The sequence below is a fragment of the Callionymus lyra genome, chromosome 13, assembly GCF_982586985.1.
Source record: "Callionymus lyra chromosome 13, fCalLyr1.hap1.1, whole genome shotgun sequence".
NCBI lineage: Eukaryota > Metazoa > Chordata > Actinopteri > Syngnathiformes > Callionymidae > Callionymus > Callionymus lyra.
The window spans coordinates 23,480,682-23,499,770 of NC_141830.1; the positions used below are offsets into that span (position 1 = coordinate 23,480,682).

At 38.2% G+C, this 19,089-nt stretch overlaps 1 protein-coding gene across 2 annotated transcripts in view; it reads left to right on the top strand.

Moving 5' to 3' along the window:
• The window catches only part of rab10 (RAB10, member RAS oncogene family), a 168,236-nt gene that overhangs the window by 75,869 nt on the left and 73,278 nt on the right, over positions 1-19,089 (top strand). The gene's annotated exons all lie outside the window — the stretch shown is intronic.

Consider the following 19,089-nt stretch of genomic DNA (forward strand, 5'->3'; position numbering starts at 1 on the left):
GTCATTTCTTCATCAGATTACTACTTTTACTAGTCCTGGGTTTTTACAATTTTTTTTAGAGCTAAACACTTGTATACTACTGTAAACATGTTTTTTAAAACCATTATACTGCATACTCAAACAATTTTGCATCAAAGGTTTCTACCATTTCTAACTATTAAGGATACTTCCAAGATGTTGTACTTGTATCGCTTAATAAATATTTACCCCAAAATGGAACGTTCCTAAAGACCTTTACTTTTTAAAACAGTTTTGCCATCTAGTGGTGAAAAGATGAAAGTACAGTAAATGCACACCATAGTTCTACTCCTCTCCCCCCTTACTAATAGTTTCGCAGCTACTACATACTGCTACTGGTACCTCTAGTAGACTATCACTACTATTGCTTGACTCATACTAGAAGCCAAATTAAGTTATTTCTCTTTTGTAAGTTTATCTTATCTTAATTCTTCACTTTCTTCTTGCCCACTGCTGTATTGTTCTAAAGTAAAAATAACGTATATCGTTTTAATTCATGTTTATACTCTGTTCTTCTGTGCTGTGTTTGCACTTGACTACTGCTTATCTTTTTCTTTTTTTACACTACTTCTTTAGATTGTAGCATTGTTACTGTTTTTTATTGTGTTATTCTTTTTGTTCAGTAAATTTGATCCATTATACATTTATCTTAAATCTTTTTCAGTTTCAACTGTGAACTTGCTGCTGTGAATACTCACGTTTACCCTCTGCACGGCTAAATAAAGGAAACGCTTTAATACAGTGCTTTTACCGCTAGGACTTCAACAGCCAGCTAAATATTACATAATTAAACATCTATCTTGAGATACATCATTAATAGCACAGCAGTACAACATTAATGTTGTACTGCTGTGATCTCTATATGATATTTCTATTAACTGGACTTTCATTACTTGTATTTAACTATCGCTACCACTGCCTACTTTTCTCTTTCTACAGCAGCTACAACTTCTTTTACTACAATAACCATCATTACTTTTTTACTATTTAAAATATTGCTCTTTAAATTAGCTCTACTACTTTGATACTACTACTACTGAGACTATTTTTTTTTTTGCTGCTAGTACCACTTTCATAGTATATCGTTTTAACTGTGTATCGTTTTTGATTGTTAAATTGCTTTGTGACCCTGGTGTAGAAAGGCGCTTTACAAATAACCATTACTTACTTACTTACTTACTCACTTGTACTTGTACAACATTTTAATAATTAACACAAATACCTTGCTATTCATACAAAAAAAACAAAAAATACTACATACTCCTTTTTTTGCTATGTCGACTACAACAATTTCCACTTCAAATACAACTTATTTTTTCTCTCTATATATTTTTTTCTACTACCACATACATACACAGAGGGTACTACTAGTAGAACTGTACTTAAACAACTACCACTTATACTACAAATACAATTCTCAGTACTTCTAAGTACAACTCTAGCAGGTAGATGTTGAATACACTTCTGCTTATAAGTTCTTCAGTACTACCTGTGGCGCTGTTACTTTGTAACTAAAACTACAACAATTAAAATTATACTTTAATATGTGCTTCTCAAAGAAAACATATTTTTAAGATAAAAATAATAGCATAGTATAACATCAATGCCTGTAAAGACACCTCTAACTAAAACCACATGGCTTCCTGTAGATACACGTGACCGACATCTGAATGCGTTTTTTCTTTCCTTTTTTTCCGTTAATTTTTCTAGATTTTTGATGGGTGAGGACGTTCTCTGCTCGAATGTTGGAATTTGTTGGAATTTTCTCCAACGAAACTTGCAGATTCACAACTTCACCACTAGATGTCGCACTATGACTCTTTATTCGTCCAGTTTCCAGTCCTCAAGTTAATTGAATTAGAGCACTCGAGACCTGAAGTTGGTGCATGTCGGGATTTTACACCTTTGAATCCACATGTACCACCAAAGCAGTGACGTCGCTAATAGTCAGTCAATCACAATGAAGCCATTAAAAATTGTTGCTGAATAGAGAAAATTGTTTGACATGTAAATACTAGTGCGTTAAATATATTTATCCTCACTGTGATTCTGTAAAATAAAACAACAATACAAATAATTTCTTTACTGAATAGATTCTTTAAATTTGTTTTGACGAATAAAAAACAGTTGATGAATAATACAAATCTTAATTAAAAATATAAAACCATTTTAACTGGAATGCATTTGAAATCAATACCCTAATCAGGTTATAGCATGTTTAAATATATTTATAAAAGTAAATAAAACGTGGAAAATTGTACACATTATTAAGGAGAAATTACTTTGTCAAAAGAAAGTGTAAAAAAGAAAGTCATTGGAAGATTGTAAAATGAATGAATTCTGACAAAAACATCAATGAAAAATAATGCAGAAATTGTGTAACATATAAAATTAAGATAATTTATGTTCAACAGAAATGTAAAACATCAAAACAAATACTTGTATATTTAAATTATTTCCAAACACGCAGAGTTTCTGGTTTATTCAATTAACACTATGACAGAAAACCATGAATACAGACTCGAGATCTGTGCGTCTCTTGCCAGGTTACATTCTTGAAAACAAATGTGCTTTCCTTAAAATAGCTTCTTTTTTTTCATATATTGTTTTTTGTCTTTCTTTTGGTTTTGTTTTGGTTTTCTGTTTGATTTGTGGTTTTGGATTTTGAGTTTAAAATTCAATTTTTCTCTGTTTTTAAACTATTGTTCAGATCTTTCATGTGTTTCCTTAAATGTCGTTTGATTTTATTATTATTTTATTTGAACCCTTAGATTGTGTTTTCTATTTCTGTGTTATGTTTTTTCTTTCAGCCATAATAACGGTTTTAAACTCTTTTTTGGATGTGGTGTTTTAATGCTCTGGTGCGTTGTTGTTTATATTTTATTATTTTTTATTTTATAGACTTTGATTAATTATTTTTCTGGTCGTGTCATCTTTGCTCTCACCTTTTGTCAACTGTGTATTATTTGTGTGTATTTGTGTGTGCGCTCTCTGTTTTGGCGATGGGGTTATTTTACATGTTTATGTTTTTTCTCTCGGTGTGAGGCTTCTGTTGTTATGGCTGCATCGTTTCTGGCTTTTAATGTTTGGGTTGTGTCTCTTACTTTGTGTGAAATGTTACTGTCTTGTTTTTGTTTTATCTTTATTCTATATCTATAGTGAGTCTCAAAGTGTAGTCTTGTACTTTTTATTTTGGATGCTCTGTTATCTATTCCTGTTAAACTATTCTCAGAATTTGCTACATTTTGTGTTGCATTTTGTTGTATTTTCGCCTTCGGTTTGTGTTATTTTGTTGTGTTGTTCCTCCTTGTACATGTTATTTTTACTTTCCAGTTTCCGTTGGGTTTTTTCTAGACCCAGCATTCACTTCGTTTCCTGCTGTCATTAAGTCGTCATGAAGTGACATTTGATGGTTGTGAATGTATATAAAGTTAAACATGGCAACCTCTTGAAGTCCAGCATCATGGCAGGGAAGTGCTTGAGAAAACCTAACCCAGAAGAGAGTGAGAGAATCAGTCAGCCGGCAGAAGTTGAGTTAGTTCTGCGGCAGGTTGTTGGACACTCGGAGGCACAGACTTATTGCAGCCTCCATAGATAACTGCCAGCGCCCTCGCAAACATTCCGGGCGAGTGGGGAAACAAAATTACAGAAATCTGCTAAGTTTGACAAATGGCGGCGCCGGCGTGGCCACCAGCTATTAGCCAGCAATGATTAATAAGTGGGAAAATAATTGCACTTCATTGAGATTGATGACGGCCCATTTAACCTCACCGCTCATCTCCGCCGCGCCGCAGAGACGCGCCTCGGACACGTCGCTGCTTCGCCGGGCCTGGGTGGCGTTGGCGGGCGTCGCTGTAATGATCCTACGGGGCATTTAGACGCCGCCTCGGGCGCCGCGATCATAAGTTCATTGTTAGTAAGTGAAAAACAATGATGTGAGCGCCAGGAGGCCTCTGGGAATCTCTCTCCGCGCACCAATATAGAAGCATTTAAGTCGAGCACCGCGGGGAATTAACGACGAAGAGTCACCATTAACTTCTGTGCTAACGAGCTTTAGCCTTTTATTAGCCTCGGCACGCTAGCCCTGGCTGTAAAATCAGGATTTTCCACGGCGGCAAGATGCAAACAACACAATCAAAGCCGGCGACTGATCCTCCGCGAAGAGACGCGGCCAAGGTTATTAAAGAAGGATGTAGCCAAGCAAGATGGCCGCTGCCGTGACCAGAGGCGGTGTGGAGAGATAAATGGTTGACCCAGCCGGGTGTCAGGTTAGGATTGATGCCACTATCAGCCCCACTGCTTTCCCAATGATTTTCTCAAATCTCTGATAGAGTGTGTTATCTAGTTACTGGCATGAGGGCAACGGCCCGCAGGCAGCCAGAAGGTCAATCTATGAGGACAATCTTTGTTGGACTAAATGAGAAAAAAGAGCTCACAAAAAGAATAAAAAGCAGCTGCTAGGTCTCTGGGATAAGATAAGCCAAATTACTTCCTTTTAGTAGGATCGGCCTCCGGGCCAACATTAAAAAAATGAAGTGCAGCGGCTCTGCTGCTCTCCAACCTGAAGATCTCACCTCCGTGAAGTTTCCTGCGCGACACCTGACGGGACTTTAGCAAACTTTACACCACGTCGAAGAGTAATAGCTGCTAATTCAGCATCCACGCTGCCCGATCGATAATCCCGCGTCGATAATGATGGAGGAGCGTGAGGCGCAGTGATGAAAAATGGAGGCGCGAGAGCCTGACCCCGGGCGGAGGGCGACGTCCGGCGGTCCTCACTCAGTGTGATGGTCGTGTCCCGAAGACTGATAACACCCGCTGAGAGGAGAAGTCTGTGTAAACGCTTCCATCCCTCACACAGACGTCGTGAAGAAGCGTTCCTCAGTCGCGCAACACACTCGGTCGACACACAACGAGTGACAACTAGCATGTGTGTTTTTATTCTTCCATTTGTGTGTTTCATTTACTGCTTTGGTGTGGAATTATGATGGATTTTTATTCAATGTTTCCTTGTGTTTGTACGGAAATGGATCAAGACTTAATGTGAACTTAAAAAACTATACATACAAAAGTTGTAATTCAATTATTATTTTGTATTGTATTCATAAAATGTAAAAATTCCAACTATTTAGTTATTGCTGGTTGTGTTTGTACGAATACAGGTCAAGACTTAATATGAACTTAAAAAACTATACATGCAAAATGGACAAAACTAAAACAAAGTTGTAATTCAATATTATTTTGTATTATATTCATAATACCCGATAAATAAATGTCTCACAAACTTGTACTGGTACGACACAGGGAAACCAATGTAGACAGGTGGGTGGGACACATGGGTCAGACCCGAGGGTTACACATTCACACTCAGAAATCTATATTTCAATATCACATCTTGATGAAAGGAGACAAATTGCTCTTAAAAAAAAAAAGATGTTCCGTTGATATTATTATTTTATTTGTAATGTACCTTTAATCCTTAAGCTGTCTTTTCTCCATTTGTTCCTCCGTCTATTGACAAACCTTCATAATTAACAAACACATGTGACCTAGGTGATGATGATGATGAAGATGATGTGTCATTGCAGCAAACACACACACACACACACACACACACACACACACACACTCGCACACAAAATCAAACCATCTTTCAACAACAATCCCATTTCATGCAGCGGGCTGACAAAGGTATCAACTTCTCGCTACAAATGACGGCAGAAAATGTTTCTTTATGATCCATAAAATTGCTAAATGATCGCTGAGGAGAATAAATGGTCCACGCTCCGACACGGTGTGAAAATATGAGGCTGGTTATCTGTCGGATCAGATCACTCGGGATGATCTTAAACATGTAACATATGAAGATCAGCAGTAAGAGAACATGACGGTGTCGTGCTAATGGAAATGACATTTCATTTTGAGGTCAGGTCGTGGGGGCAGCAGCCGGAGTCAAGAGGTGCAGATTTTCAGGGCTTGACCTCCGACCCCAGGCTTCCTCTCAGCCTGTTGCTCCTCCACCGCGGCGAACGTGGAGGTGGGTTCCCGGGATCACACCTGAGCCGTCTGAGCGCTCTAAGTGGATTGTGGTTCCTGTCAGAGGCGAGAGGCCGGACGTTGATGAATGTGCTGCAGCGTGAGATCAATAACCGGGTGAGAGCGAGCCCTCGGCTGCTCCGGCTGGACGTCATAATTACTCTGTCAAAGTGAATGGCGTCTGGATAAGACCAATGGTTCGCAGCGTGTGTGTCTGTGTGTTTATAGCTGGTAGCATGAGACATGTTTCTAAATGAATACTTGATCTCATGGATAACATTTGTACATTTGAGATTATGTGTGTGTGTGTGTGTGTAGGCACGCTCGCCTGTGAGGATTTGTTGACTGAGCTGTGGGCTGTTGATTGGCAGTGATGGACAGCTAAGTGCCGCCTCGACTTCTCTCTCCTCCCATGGTGCGCTTGATGCTTGACACATTTTCACGCACACGTCAACCTGCTCCTGTTCAGACTCTCAGTCACACACACACCAAATCACACACACACTCACCGACACGAGCACACACACACACACGGGAATAATCACTATAAATGTATTTTCATTATTTTCTCTGACACACTAATGCAAACGATCAAACACAGCTTTTGTAAACACACACACACACACACATCGCACATTGTATTTAAAAAAACATGCAATTGCGCACTCAAAGTGCAGATGCACAAACTTAAGACACTCGCAACATCACACTCTGACAGACAAACACAATTTGAAACCTATCCAGTACAATGACACACTAAAACTACACACCTCTGCACCAACTGCAAACCTCAAGACTTGAGTGATGGAGATAAAATGGAACACAAACAAAAAAGCGTCCATTTCAAAGAAAACAGAAGTCGTTCACGAGCACAGTTTTAAGAATAAAAACTCAAAGCTAAAATATGAACAGATTCAAATGTAATATTTAGATTTAAACCCTACGTTATCACTGTGCATAGATTTAAAAAAAAAATCATAAAATGTGTTTCAGGAAACATTTCAAATTGTGTTAAAGGAGGGCAGATGCATTGTTGTTGCATTTTTTTGTAAGAGGACTTTTCAATCATGTCTAGTGCATGATGGGTAATTAGGTTGTGGGTCTACTGTCGTCAGTACCACTTACAGTGTGGAGGTATTTGGATGTTTTCCCGCTGGAGTGTAAGTCTGGATCAGATCACTGATGGAAGGTCTGACCCTGAATAGATCTGAAAGTAAGAACCAGAATTTTTAAGTTGATCCTGAAAGAAACTTGCAGCCAGTAAAGAGTTTTAAGAAATGTGAGTTCTTCTACTAGAGCAGGTAAGAATTCTTGCTGCAGAGTTTTGTATGAACTGCAGGCGAGACAGATCCTTCTTGTTTAGACAGGAAAACAAACTGTTGCACTAGTCTAAACAAGAAGACAAACCCATGGATTATAAGATCCAGATCAAGAAACATCTTAAGACATTTTTATTCGTGCAGGTTTTTCCTTTATTTCCTGAGACTCTTGCGTTGTTCTCTGTGTTATCTTGATGTTTATAATTCTATATTGAGTTTTGTTTTGATTGTTTAAGCGCTTTGTGACCCTGGTCTGGAAAAGCGCTATATAAATATAATTTACTTACTTACTTTTTGGATAAAGATGAAGACGAAGACAACTGACCCCCAGTCGCTACATTAAAATGAACAAACATTTTTTGTCTATAACTGTAAAAAGGAACAGATTACTCTGAAAATAATCCCAACTCTCAGTCGACATAAGGGCGAGTAGAAAACAAGTTTAAACTGTCACTATAAGAGCGAACAATGTGTGAAACACCAATTCACAGCCACTCGACCAACATATAAACGTTTGTGAAGCAGGAATTTCCCGGACGTGCGCCTTTATTCTCTTCACGTCGATTAACCGAATTAACGGACGCCACGAATATCTCCTGTCGAGCCAGTGATTTATGGAGGCGTCACACCTCCACCTGCTGCCGCCGCGGACGAGCCCACCTTCCTCCGGGTCATGAGCGCTTATTGTGCGCTCGCTCGTCTCTTCCACGGAACATTGAAAAAAAAAGAGCTCGTGGAATTAAAAGTGAATGAAGCGGAGAGTGTAAGAATAATAAAAATAATAATAACGGGCTCATTTAGACATCAATACTAATCTCTCTCATTTGGGCGACAATAATCAGGCTCATTTAAGAGCCGCTTCTCCACGGAGGCTGCAGCGCCTTTGGGCCTGGATGGTGCTTAACCTAATGATAATGATATGATTCATGTCTCCACTGCTGCACACACACACACACACACACACACACACACACACACACACACACACACACACACACACACACACACACACACACACACACACACACACACACACACACACACACACCCCCCCACACACACACACACACACACACACACATCAACACCGTGTGCGCGTATACAAAAGAGGGGAAAGGAAATTGTTTATATTCTTCTCTCTAAGTTAATTATTTTTCAAGTTAATGATGTTTAAATGCCAGTTTCTATATAATCTACTTTGTGTTTGATGATGAACAAAAAAAAGATTGTTTCTAAAGTTTATTGCCGACAATGTTTTTCAATGATTTACATTTTCATTCAATAAAAGTTATTTAATGCGTTTCTGATCCTTAAGGGGATGTGAAACTTGATCAAACACGGAAGCTTAAACGTGTGAAACAATTCTGAAAAGAATCTTTATCCAGGAAGAACTAGGGGTGTAAGAAAATATCGACATAATGATATATTGCGATATTTATATTCCCGATACTGTATTGAAAATGTACTCTATATTCAATATTCGATATAAAGCTTTTTTTTAATCTTTGAAATTACATTTTATTTTAATTCATAGTTATTTTACGGTTTATATTTCAATAGTGTGTCTATAAAATACAACCATTCAATATTTTATTTCACAATTAACACTCTAATATTCACAGAGTTTATTTATTTTTGTGCTGCAATTAAACATCTGGCCACCAGTTGGCAACTTTCATCATTTCCTCTGTGCAAAAGTAACAACAAAACCAATGGAATGGCAGCAATGAAAAAGAAAAGTGAAAAAGAAAGGATACACCAGCTCCAGCAGCTTTTAAAGATGATGTTTGGACTCATTTTGGCTTTGAAACAGAGTTTAAAGTTAATAAATTAAACACTGACAGATACTGGATATTGCTGTTAGAGACTGTTAATGTACTTCATTATTAATAAAAGTTAACATTTTCTGCTCATATTTTGAAAAGCATTTTCCTACAAGCATGACTTTATAAAGTTCTCCCCCGTCGGAAATCTGGGAGAACGAGAGCTCACGAGAGCTCAGTCCATTATGACGTTTTAATGAAACATGGATTAAAATGAATGATTTACCAAATACATCCGTCCATCATGAGGAGAAAACTTTGACATTCTGGAGTCATGTTTCTCTGACAGTGTTCCTTCACTCTGCTGTGAATGTTCTTGGATCTAATGTGGACTCTTGCTAGTGGAACACATCTCTCTCCGAGCGCTCTGGCTTTGAACTCCTCCAGCTCTTCCACCAGGAAACATAAAACGGGGACAGAAGGAGAAAAGCAGAGACGCTGATTCGCTGTAAACTCGGACAGAGGATCATTTCTCGGCCGCTCGGGAAGATCAAAAGCTCAAGTGCCAAGAAGTGGAAGATGCTATCGCCCTGCTCTCATTTCATTCACAGACGAGTGTGAAATGACTTCATCTGTTGTGTGGCCTCACACTAGGCACCATTATTCAGCGGCGAGCACGACCCTCCCTTTCCTTGCTCCACTCCTGCTGCTGGCGACACATTCCAGAGCTTTTATGCTCCGGATAAAAGCTAAATGTTGAGCTTTAATTGCGACTTGAATGAATGTGTCGTCGGAGGTGCAACACCCAGGAATCAATTCCAGTCTGGTTTTTGAAAAGTTTCACCTGATGTAATTGTCGAAGTGATTGTAGCGGTCGATTGTTTTTTAAGAGCGTAACGAAGCCTCTTAAGAAGGGTTCGGCTAAGAAGGAGTGCTACGATAAGAACGTGCTCTAAACTGCCCTCTTAGGAGAACGTAAAAGTGATAGTTCACCCTCAATTCAAACTTTCTACTCACCCTCATGTCGACTAAGGGTTGGGATTATTTTCAGTTGTTTTTATAGTTATAGACAAAAATGTTTATTCATTTTAATGTAGCGACTGGACCTCAGTTCTCCAAAAATACTTAAAAACATCCAAATACCTCCATACTGCTAACTTCCATCTTGTATTGAAGCCTCTGGATGATGAAACTTTTCAGAAAAAAATGAAACAAGTCTATATACTTCTATAGAAGTTTAAAGAATAACAAGAGATACAGACAGGAAGTACTCCAGAGAAATATTGTGAGCACTTCCTGTGTATCGTATCATGTCAACAGATACTTGTCACTACACACCAATACACACCTATACACACCTCTAAACTCTATACTTGTAACATGTGTCACTAATGTAAGTATAGATAAAACCCAAACCTTGTGAGAGATTGTGTGTATTGAACAAAAGGAAAAACACCAAAAATCTCTGAAGTCTGATCATTTCCTCGCCAACAACGCTGTCGAGACGTCTGCGAAGAGATGAAACAAATTCTCTCTCCAGTCCGGCTAACGTAGCCGCCCATCGCCAGCGCCATTAAAGAAAGCTGAAGGCATAAAAGCGCTCACTAATAAAAAGAGGATCAGACCTAAAGTGCTCGCCCGCAGTGGCCCGCTCAGACCCAGCGGTGCGTTTGTTAGCGCTCTGTCGTCGCTACTTAAAACCCGAGCAGCAAATTGCTGAAACTTCTGAGGCTGGAAACGTCTGAATAATTTAGCAGCCAGCTTGATGATGCCGGGGAAGCACAACAAACACGGCGTCGCACACTTGGCGGCGAGCGCCGGAGAAAGAGGGAAGGTAATGAGATCATCAGAGCAGACTTCACACGGGGGTCTTCCTCCGCTTTCTTCTCCTCCGCCGCCGATGAACGAGGGCTAACACTGTGTGTCGGCCGTGAAAGCTACGCACGTCGTCCTCCTCCGACAATCTGTTTAGCTCTTTAAGCCGATGACAGAATATTGCACATGCAAGGGCAGCTTAACCACACACACCCCCCCCCCCACACACACACACACACACACACACACACACACACTTGCCGAGAGCAAAAGGCCTCAGGCAGTCTCTTCCCCACTAGCCAGCGGCGATCATTCTGCCTCTGTGATACTTTAACTGTGGGATGTCAGGAAACATTAGGGCTTTAAAAACCACTGCGATGTTGTGCTGCACGGACACACACACACGCACACACCATACCCTTAAAAATCTTTCCTACTGTAAACAATATTCGGCTCTTTCTGTTCACGTATAATATTTATCACAGTTCTCAACTGCTCTGGCTAAGGAACCCAACACTACCTCTACAAATCTAGCCACAGCTGCAACTTTTTACTACTGTAAATATATACGTACAACGTACACAACAAACTTACGATTTAAATGATTGAGTTATTCAAGTTATTTTTCTGGAAAATGAAGGGAAGTTGTAAGAAAAATCTAGAGACAAAAACATAACACACATCAATCTAGAGACAAAAACACAACACACATCAATCTAGAGACAAAAACACAACACAAATCAATCTAGAGACAAAAACATAACACACATGAATCTAGAGACAAAAACATAACACAAATCAATCTAGAGACAAAAACATAACACACATGAATCTAGAGAAGAAAACATAACACACTGACCCATAGACAAAAACATAACACACATGAATATAGAGACAAAAACATAACACACGTCAATCTAGAGACAAAAACAAAACACCCATTGACATAGAGACAAAAACATAACACACATGAATCTAGAGACAAAAACATAACACACTGACCCAGAGACAAAAACAAAACACACATGAATCTAGAGACAAAAACATAACACACGTCAATCTAGAGACAAAAACAAAACACCCATTGACATAGAGACAAAAACACAACACACATTAATCTAGAGACAAAAACAAAACACACATGAATCTAGAGACAAAAACATAACACACATGAATCTAGAGACAAAAACAAAACACACATGAATCTAGAGACAAAAACATAACACACATGAATCTAGAGACAAAAACAAAACACACATGAATATAGAGACAAAAACATAACACACATGAATCTAGAGACAAAAACATAACACACTGACCCAGAGACAAAAACAAAACACACATGAATCTAGAGACAAAAACATAACACACGTCAATCTAGAGACAAAAACAAAACACCCATTGACATAGAGACAAAAACATAACACACATGAATCTAGAGACAAAAACATAACACACTGACCCAGAGACAAAAACAAAACACACATGAATCTAGAGACAAAAACATAACACACATGAATATAGAGACAAAAACACAACACACGTCAATCTAGAGACAAAAACAAAACACCCATTGACATAGAGACAAAAACACAACACACATGAATCTAGAGACAAAAACAAAACACACATGAATCTAGAGACAAAAACATAACACACATGAATCTAGAGACAAAAACAAAACACACATGAATCTAGAGACAAAAACATAACACACATGAATCTAGAGACAAAAACAAAACACACATGAATATAGAGACAAAAACACAACACACATCAATCTAGAGACAAAAACATAACACACTGACCCATAGACAAAAACATAACACACATGAATATAGAGACAAAAACATAACACACGTCAATCTAGAGACAAAAACAAAACACCCATTGACATAGAGACAAAAACATAACACACATGAATCTAGAGACAAAGACATAACACACTGACCCAGAGACAAAAACAAAACACACATGAATCTAGAGACAAAAACATAACACACATGAATCTAGAGACAAAAACATAACACACATGAATATAGAGACAAAAACATAACACGTCAATCTAGAGACAAAAACAAAACACCCATTGACATAGAGACAAAAACACAACACACATGAATCTAGAGACAAAAACAAAACACACATGAATCTAGAGACAAAAACATAACACACATGAATCTAGAGACAAAAACAAAACACACATGAATCTAGAGACAAAAACATAACACACATGAATCTAGAGACAAAAACAAAACACACATGAATATAGAGACAAAAACAAAACACACATGAATCTAGAGACAAAAACATAACACACATGAATATAGAGACAAAAACACAACACACATGAATATAGAGACAAAAACACAACACCCATTGACATAGAGACAAAAACACAACACACATTAATCTAGAGACAAAAACAAAACACACATGAATCTAGAGACAAAAACAAAACACACATGAATCTAGAGACAAAAACAAAACACACATGAATCTAGAGACAAAAACATAACACACATGAATCTAGAGACAAAAACATAACACACATGAATCTAGAGACAAAAACAAAACACACATGAATATAGAGACAAAAACATAACACACATGAATCTAGAGACAAAAACATAACACACTGACCCATAGACAAAAACATAACACACATGAATATAGAGACAAAAACATAACACACGTCAATCTAGAGACAAAAACAAAACACCCATTGACATAGAGACAAAAACATAACACACATGAATCTAGAGACAAAAACATAACACACATGAATCTAGAGACAAAAACATAACACACATGAATCTAGAGACAAAGACATAACACACTGACCCAGAGACAAAAACAAAACACACATGAATCTAGAGACAAAAACATAACACACATGAATATAGAGACAAAAACATAACACGTCAATCTAGAGACAAAAACAAAACACCCATTGACATAGAGACAAAAACACAACACACATGAATCTAGAGACAAAAACAAAACACACATGAATCTAGAGACAAAAACATAACACACATGAATCTAGAGACAAAAACAAAACACACATGAATCTAGAGACAAAAACATAACACACATGAATCTAGAGACAAAAACAAAACACACATGAATATAGAGACAAAAACATAACACACATGAATCTAGAGACAAAAACAAAACACACATGAATCTAGAGACAAAAACATAACACACATGAATCTAGAGACAAAAACATAACACACATGAATCTAGAGACAAAAACAAAACACACATGAATCTAGAGACAAAAACATAACACACATGAATCTAGAGACAAAAACATAACACACATGAATCTATAGACAAAAACAAACCACACATGAATCTAGAGACAAAAACATAACACACATGAATATAGAGACAAAAACATAACACATGTCAATCTAGAGACAAAAACATAACACCCATTGACATAGAGAAAAAAACAAAACACACATGAATCTAGAGACAAAAACATAACACACATGAATCTAGAGACAAATACAAAACACACATGAATCTAGAGACAAAAACATAACACACATTGACCTAGAAACAACAACATAACACACATGAATCTAGAGACAAACACAAAACACACATTGACCTAGAAACAACAACATAACACACATGAATCTAGAGACAAACACAAAACACACATTGACCTAGAAACAACAACATAACACACATGAATCTAGAGACAAACACAAAACACACATGAATATAGAGACAAAAACATAACACACATTGACCTAGAGAAAAAAACAAAACACACATGAATCTAGAGACAAAACATCACACACATCAACCTAGAAACAAAAACACAACACACCGACCTAGAAACAACAACATAACACACATGAATCTAGAGACAAAAACAAAACACACATGAATCTAGATACAAAAACAAAACACACATGAATCTAGAGACAAAATGTAATACACATCAATCTAGAGACAAAAACGTAACACACATCAATCTAGAGACAAAACATCACACACATTAACCTAGAGACAAAACATAAACACAAGCAGATGCAGCCAAAGAACCACTACAAACTGTCTCTCATTGATGTATACACACAGATATACACCTAAACTCAACACACACACACAATATTGTTCACTGTTTATACACAAACACATCTAAACAAAACAGCTTCAATCTTTCAATTCTAATCCAATGATCATTTACATGCACACAAATGAACTAGCACACTATTTGTTGGCTACACAGTTTTGCAAAACACACACACACAAACACACACATATAGTTTCTGGTCTGGAGATCATTGAGTAGAGCACAGCTCCAAACTCCTGTGGGGAATTCTGGACTCAACATGATCCAAGTGTGTTTAGATGAATCTGCTTTTCCTGGACTTGTAAACGTAAAACTTTATATCTTTATAACACATATACATACTGTCACATACATATTAACATGCTCACACACTCACCCTCACACACACATAAACATGCACACATACACACACACTCTTACACACATAAACATGCACACATACACACACACACAAACATGCTCACACACACATAAACATGCACACATATACACACACTCTCACACATATACACACACTCTCACACATATACACACACTCTCACACATATACACACACTCTAACACATATACAAACTCTCATACACAAAATAACATGCACACACACACATATATAAACTCTCACATACATTAACATGCACACACACACACATTTACACACTCTAACACACAGACACACACATAAAAACACACACACACACACACACACACACACACATACACACACACACACACACAGACACACACACACACACACACACACACACTCTTTCTTCACCAGTAGACTCAACAGTAGTTCGTAGAGTGACTTGTGAAAACATCAAGATGATCCGTAGATTCAAGATGGAGGGAGTTTGTGTTAGCAGTGAACTTTGTCAGGTTCTTCTCCTCTTCACCCTTCTTCCCTGGTATCCCTCGCTTCTCGCACCATAACCGGGAGGATGATGGGCCATAATTCAGGAGGATCTGGGCCGGGCCAGACGCACTCACATTAATTGGATGTCCATATTAAATGGAGGACGAGAGGGAAAAAGTGAGTGAGTGACTCTCTTGGCTGCGATTGACCTATGAGGAAGAGACGCTGCCCTTTTCCCCGCCGCTCTCCCTCACCCAGTTTTCTCTGCTCCCGTCAACGTGATGGATCACAAAGCATTCATTTTCTGACCCCTCACCTGGAAGCAGATTAAGCGCTCTGATTCAATCGGCGCGTTAATGGGGGCGCCACAAGTTTATGAGGAATCCTGGAAAAGGCCACGGAGATTAGATTGTAAGCTAACGGATTTATTGCTCTGTTTCAACACATTGTAAAAAGATTATAGGACCTCCGGGCGAGTCGAGGGGCTCGCGGACGTCTCCACTGCGAAGAGGAGTCCACTTGGCCTTTTTTCTCGCCTGACGGAGGCAAGACAAGCTTGTCAGTCCGAGTCTGACTGGGACTGATGTAGTGTTAGCCTCGCTAACATTCCTCAGCAGAATCCTCGCCACCGGTGACGAACCAGAGTGATGTTGGTCCGAGCCTTCCTCCATCATCCCTGGATATCCTGGTGAGACCTGTTGGTTCAACTTCCTGGAGACAACAGTCAGAATTCAACGACGCTTCCTTCGGTTCAGTCTCACCAGCCTAGCTACTGTTTATAGACCTCCAAGTTGATATTACTTTTGTTTGTTTTTCACTCTAAACCGCGCTCAGTCAATGTCACATTACGTTCATATAAGGTAACTTCCCTCTCAACGACCCTCTCAGTAACACGTGACTTGAACAGCTCTCATAATGCTTTGCCGCCCAGCCAACCATTTAGAGGTTACAATCACTTTCTGTTATAATAGAAAATATAGTATTGTAGAGACCAAATCACCATAGCTTAGTAGAGCAGTGTGTAGCAAGGCATGATGGGAGTTCACTGTTTTGTTGGCACCATAAGTAAGGCGGGTGTGGTTATTAGCAGTGTTGGGTATGTTACTTTAAAATAGTAACTTGGTTACATTTCTAGTTGTGTCTTTGAAAAATAACTCAGTTATTTTAAGTTACTTGTTTCTTTCAAAGTTTCTAGTTACTAGAAAAACTAACTTAGTTACTTTATGTTACTCGTGACTTTTAAAGTAACTACAATTTTTTTTTTTTTAACTTTAGAAAGTAACTAGTTAATAAAAAAAATAACTTGGTTACTTTAAGTTACTCTTTACTTTAAAAGTAACTGGTTTCTAGAAAAAAAAAAACTTGGTTACTTTAAGTTACTTCTAATTTCAAAGTAACGTCTCACTAAAAAAAACTAACTTAGTTGATTTAAGTTACTTGTGACTTTCAAAGTTACTAGTTACTAGGAAAACTAACTTGACTTTTAAAGTTTCTACAAAAAATACTTTTTTTTAATTTTGAAAGTAACAAGTTACTAAAAAAATAGCTTAGTTACTTTAAGTTACTCGTTACTTTAAAAGTAACTGGTTTCTAACTTTAAGTTACTTCTAATATCAAAGAAACATCTTACTAACAAAAACTAACTTAGTTACTTTAAGTTACTCGTGACTTTTAAAGTAACTGAAAAAATACTTGTTTACTTTGAGTTACTTTTTTGCGGCCAATACAGATTGTCGACACCGATTTGACCTTTTTTATTTATCCTAAACACACACAAAAGTCACCTTTTTCTTTAACTATTGATCAATAAAAACAATAAAATGTGTTGAAAAATAAAAAGTGTACACAACAGCCAACTAATCAACACAACTTCACAAAAACGATCTTATCAGCTGCCAGACAGAAGTCTATGTGTTTTCTGTCGGTTACTTTTTCATTGAAGTGAAGTGTTTGGTTCGAGTCTCAAAGCATCAATTTGATCAAAGATGAAGAGGAAAGCGTTTTTATATCATGAAGTGGTTAAAATCAAGATCACTATTAAGTTTTCATGTTTTGAGACTCGAGGAGACGATACATTCTCGGCTTTACAAATCAAATGTTTTTTCAAATGTAACAAACATGCACAAGAGAGAAACAACGGGAGATGAAGAAGAGAGTGCAGTCAGGGTGGAACAGTTGTGTGAGGGAACTGGAACCTTCTTGTCTTGACGATGACGCCCTCAGTGTGAGATGCAGGAGTTTTTGGTGTTAGCACCAACGTTGCCTAAACGTCGGGGAGTTCTGGCGAAGCCCCGCGACGCTCCGCGCCTCAGGAAGTGGTTGTGTAGTAAATTAATTTACATTTGGAGGATTTTCCAAAGATGGCGGCGTCCCGTGGAGAAGCGCAGATCAAAGTGTGGCGTGTGTTTGATGATGTTTGATGTTTGCTGCGAGTGAGAATGTTGCTGACTGTTTGCTGGCTCTCGCTCCACACAGCGGGGGGGCGCCCCTCGCGCTCCCGCCTGAATTCACTCAGTTGCATTTTCTTTTTTTTCCGGATTATCTTTGCTGACATATTCATAATCTCGCACACCTTCAGCTCCGGGACCTGTTGGAGCAGGAAGTTCAAGCACGGAAACTTCAGGAATTGACAGACGACACTTTTTTAAGCGAATCTGGTCTGTAAGGAAATGACAACTTTACTGTAATCAATGATCTAGATTTAACACACATTTAAAATAGTCACTTGATTAACTGATAATCTTACATATTTAATTCATATTAAATAATCCTATTCTTGCATTGCATTCACTTAAACTAAACTCAGGTTCACAACTCACAGGCCGAGGTCACAAAGCCTCACACACACAGAAAGATTAAACAATCCCAGACTCCTGGGAAGTCTGGACACCTGTTTGAGAATTCACACTGAAGGACACAAGTCGCTGGGAACAGATTCTTGAAAACAACAACTTTTGGTAAATTTCCACTACGATCACGTGCGACCGGCCATCTTAGAATCAAGTGTTTACACTTACTGACCAATCCTACATTCACATTTGACTAGAGGCGTTAACCTGAATATTCTACTATAAAGATCCACCATTTTGTCTGATCTTTGCGTTCTGGCATTCGAAGACGTCTGCGATAGATCTCTCTGCTTGCTAGCGCCCGTGTTCACGTAAGTTTGTCTCTGACTTTTGCATA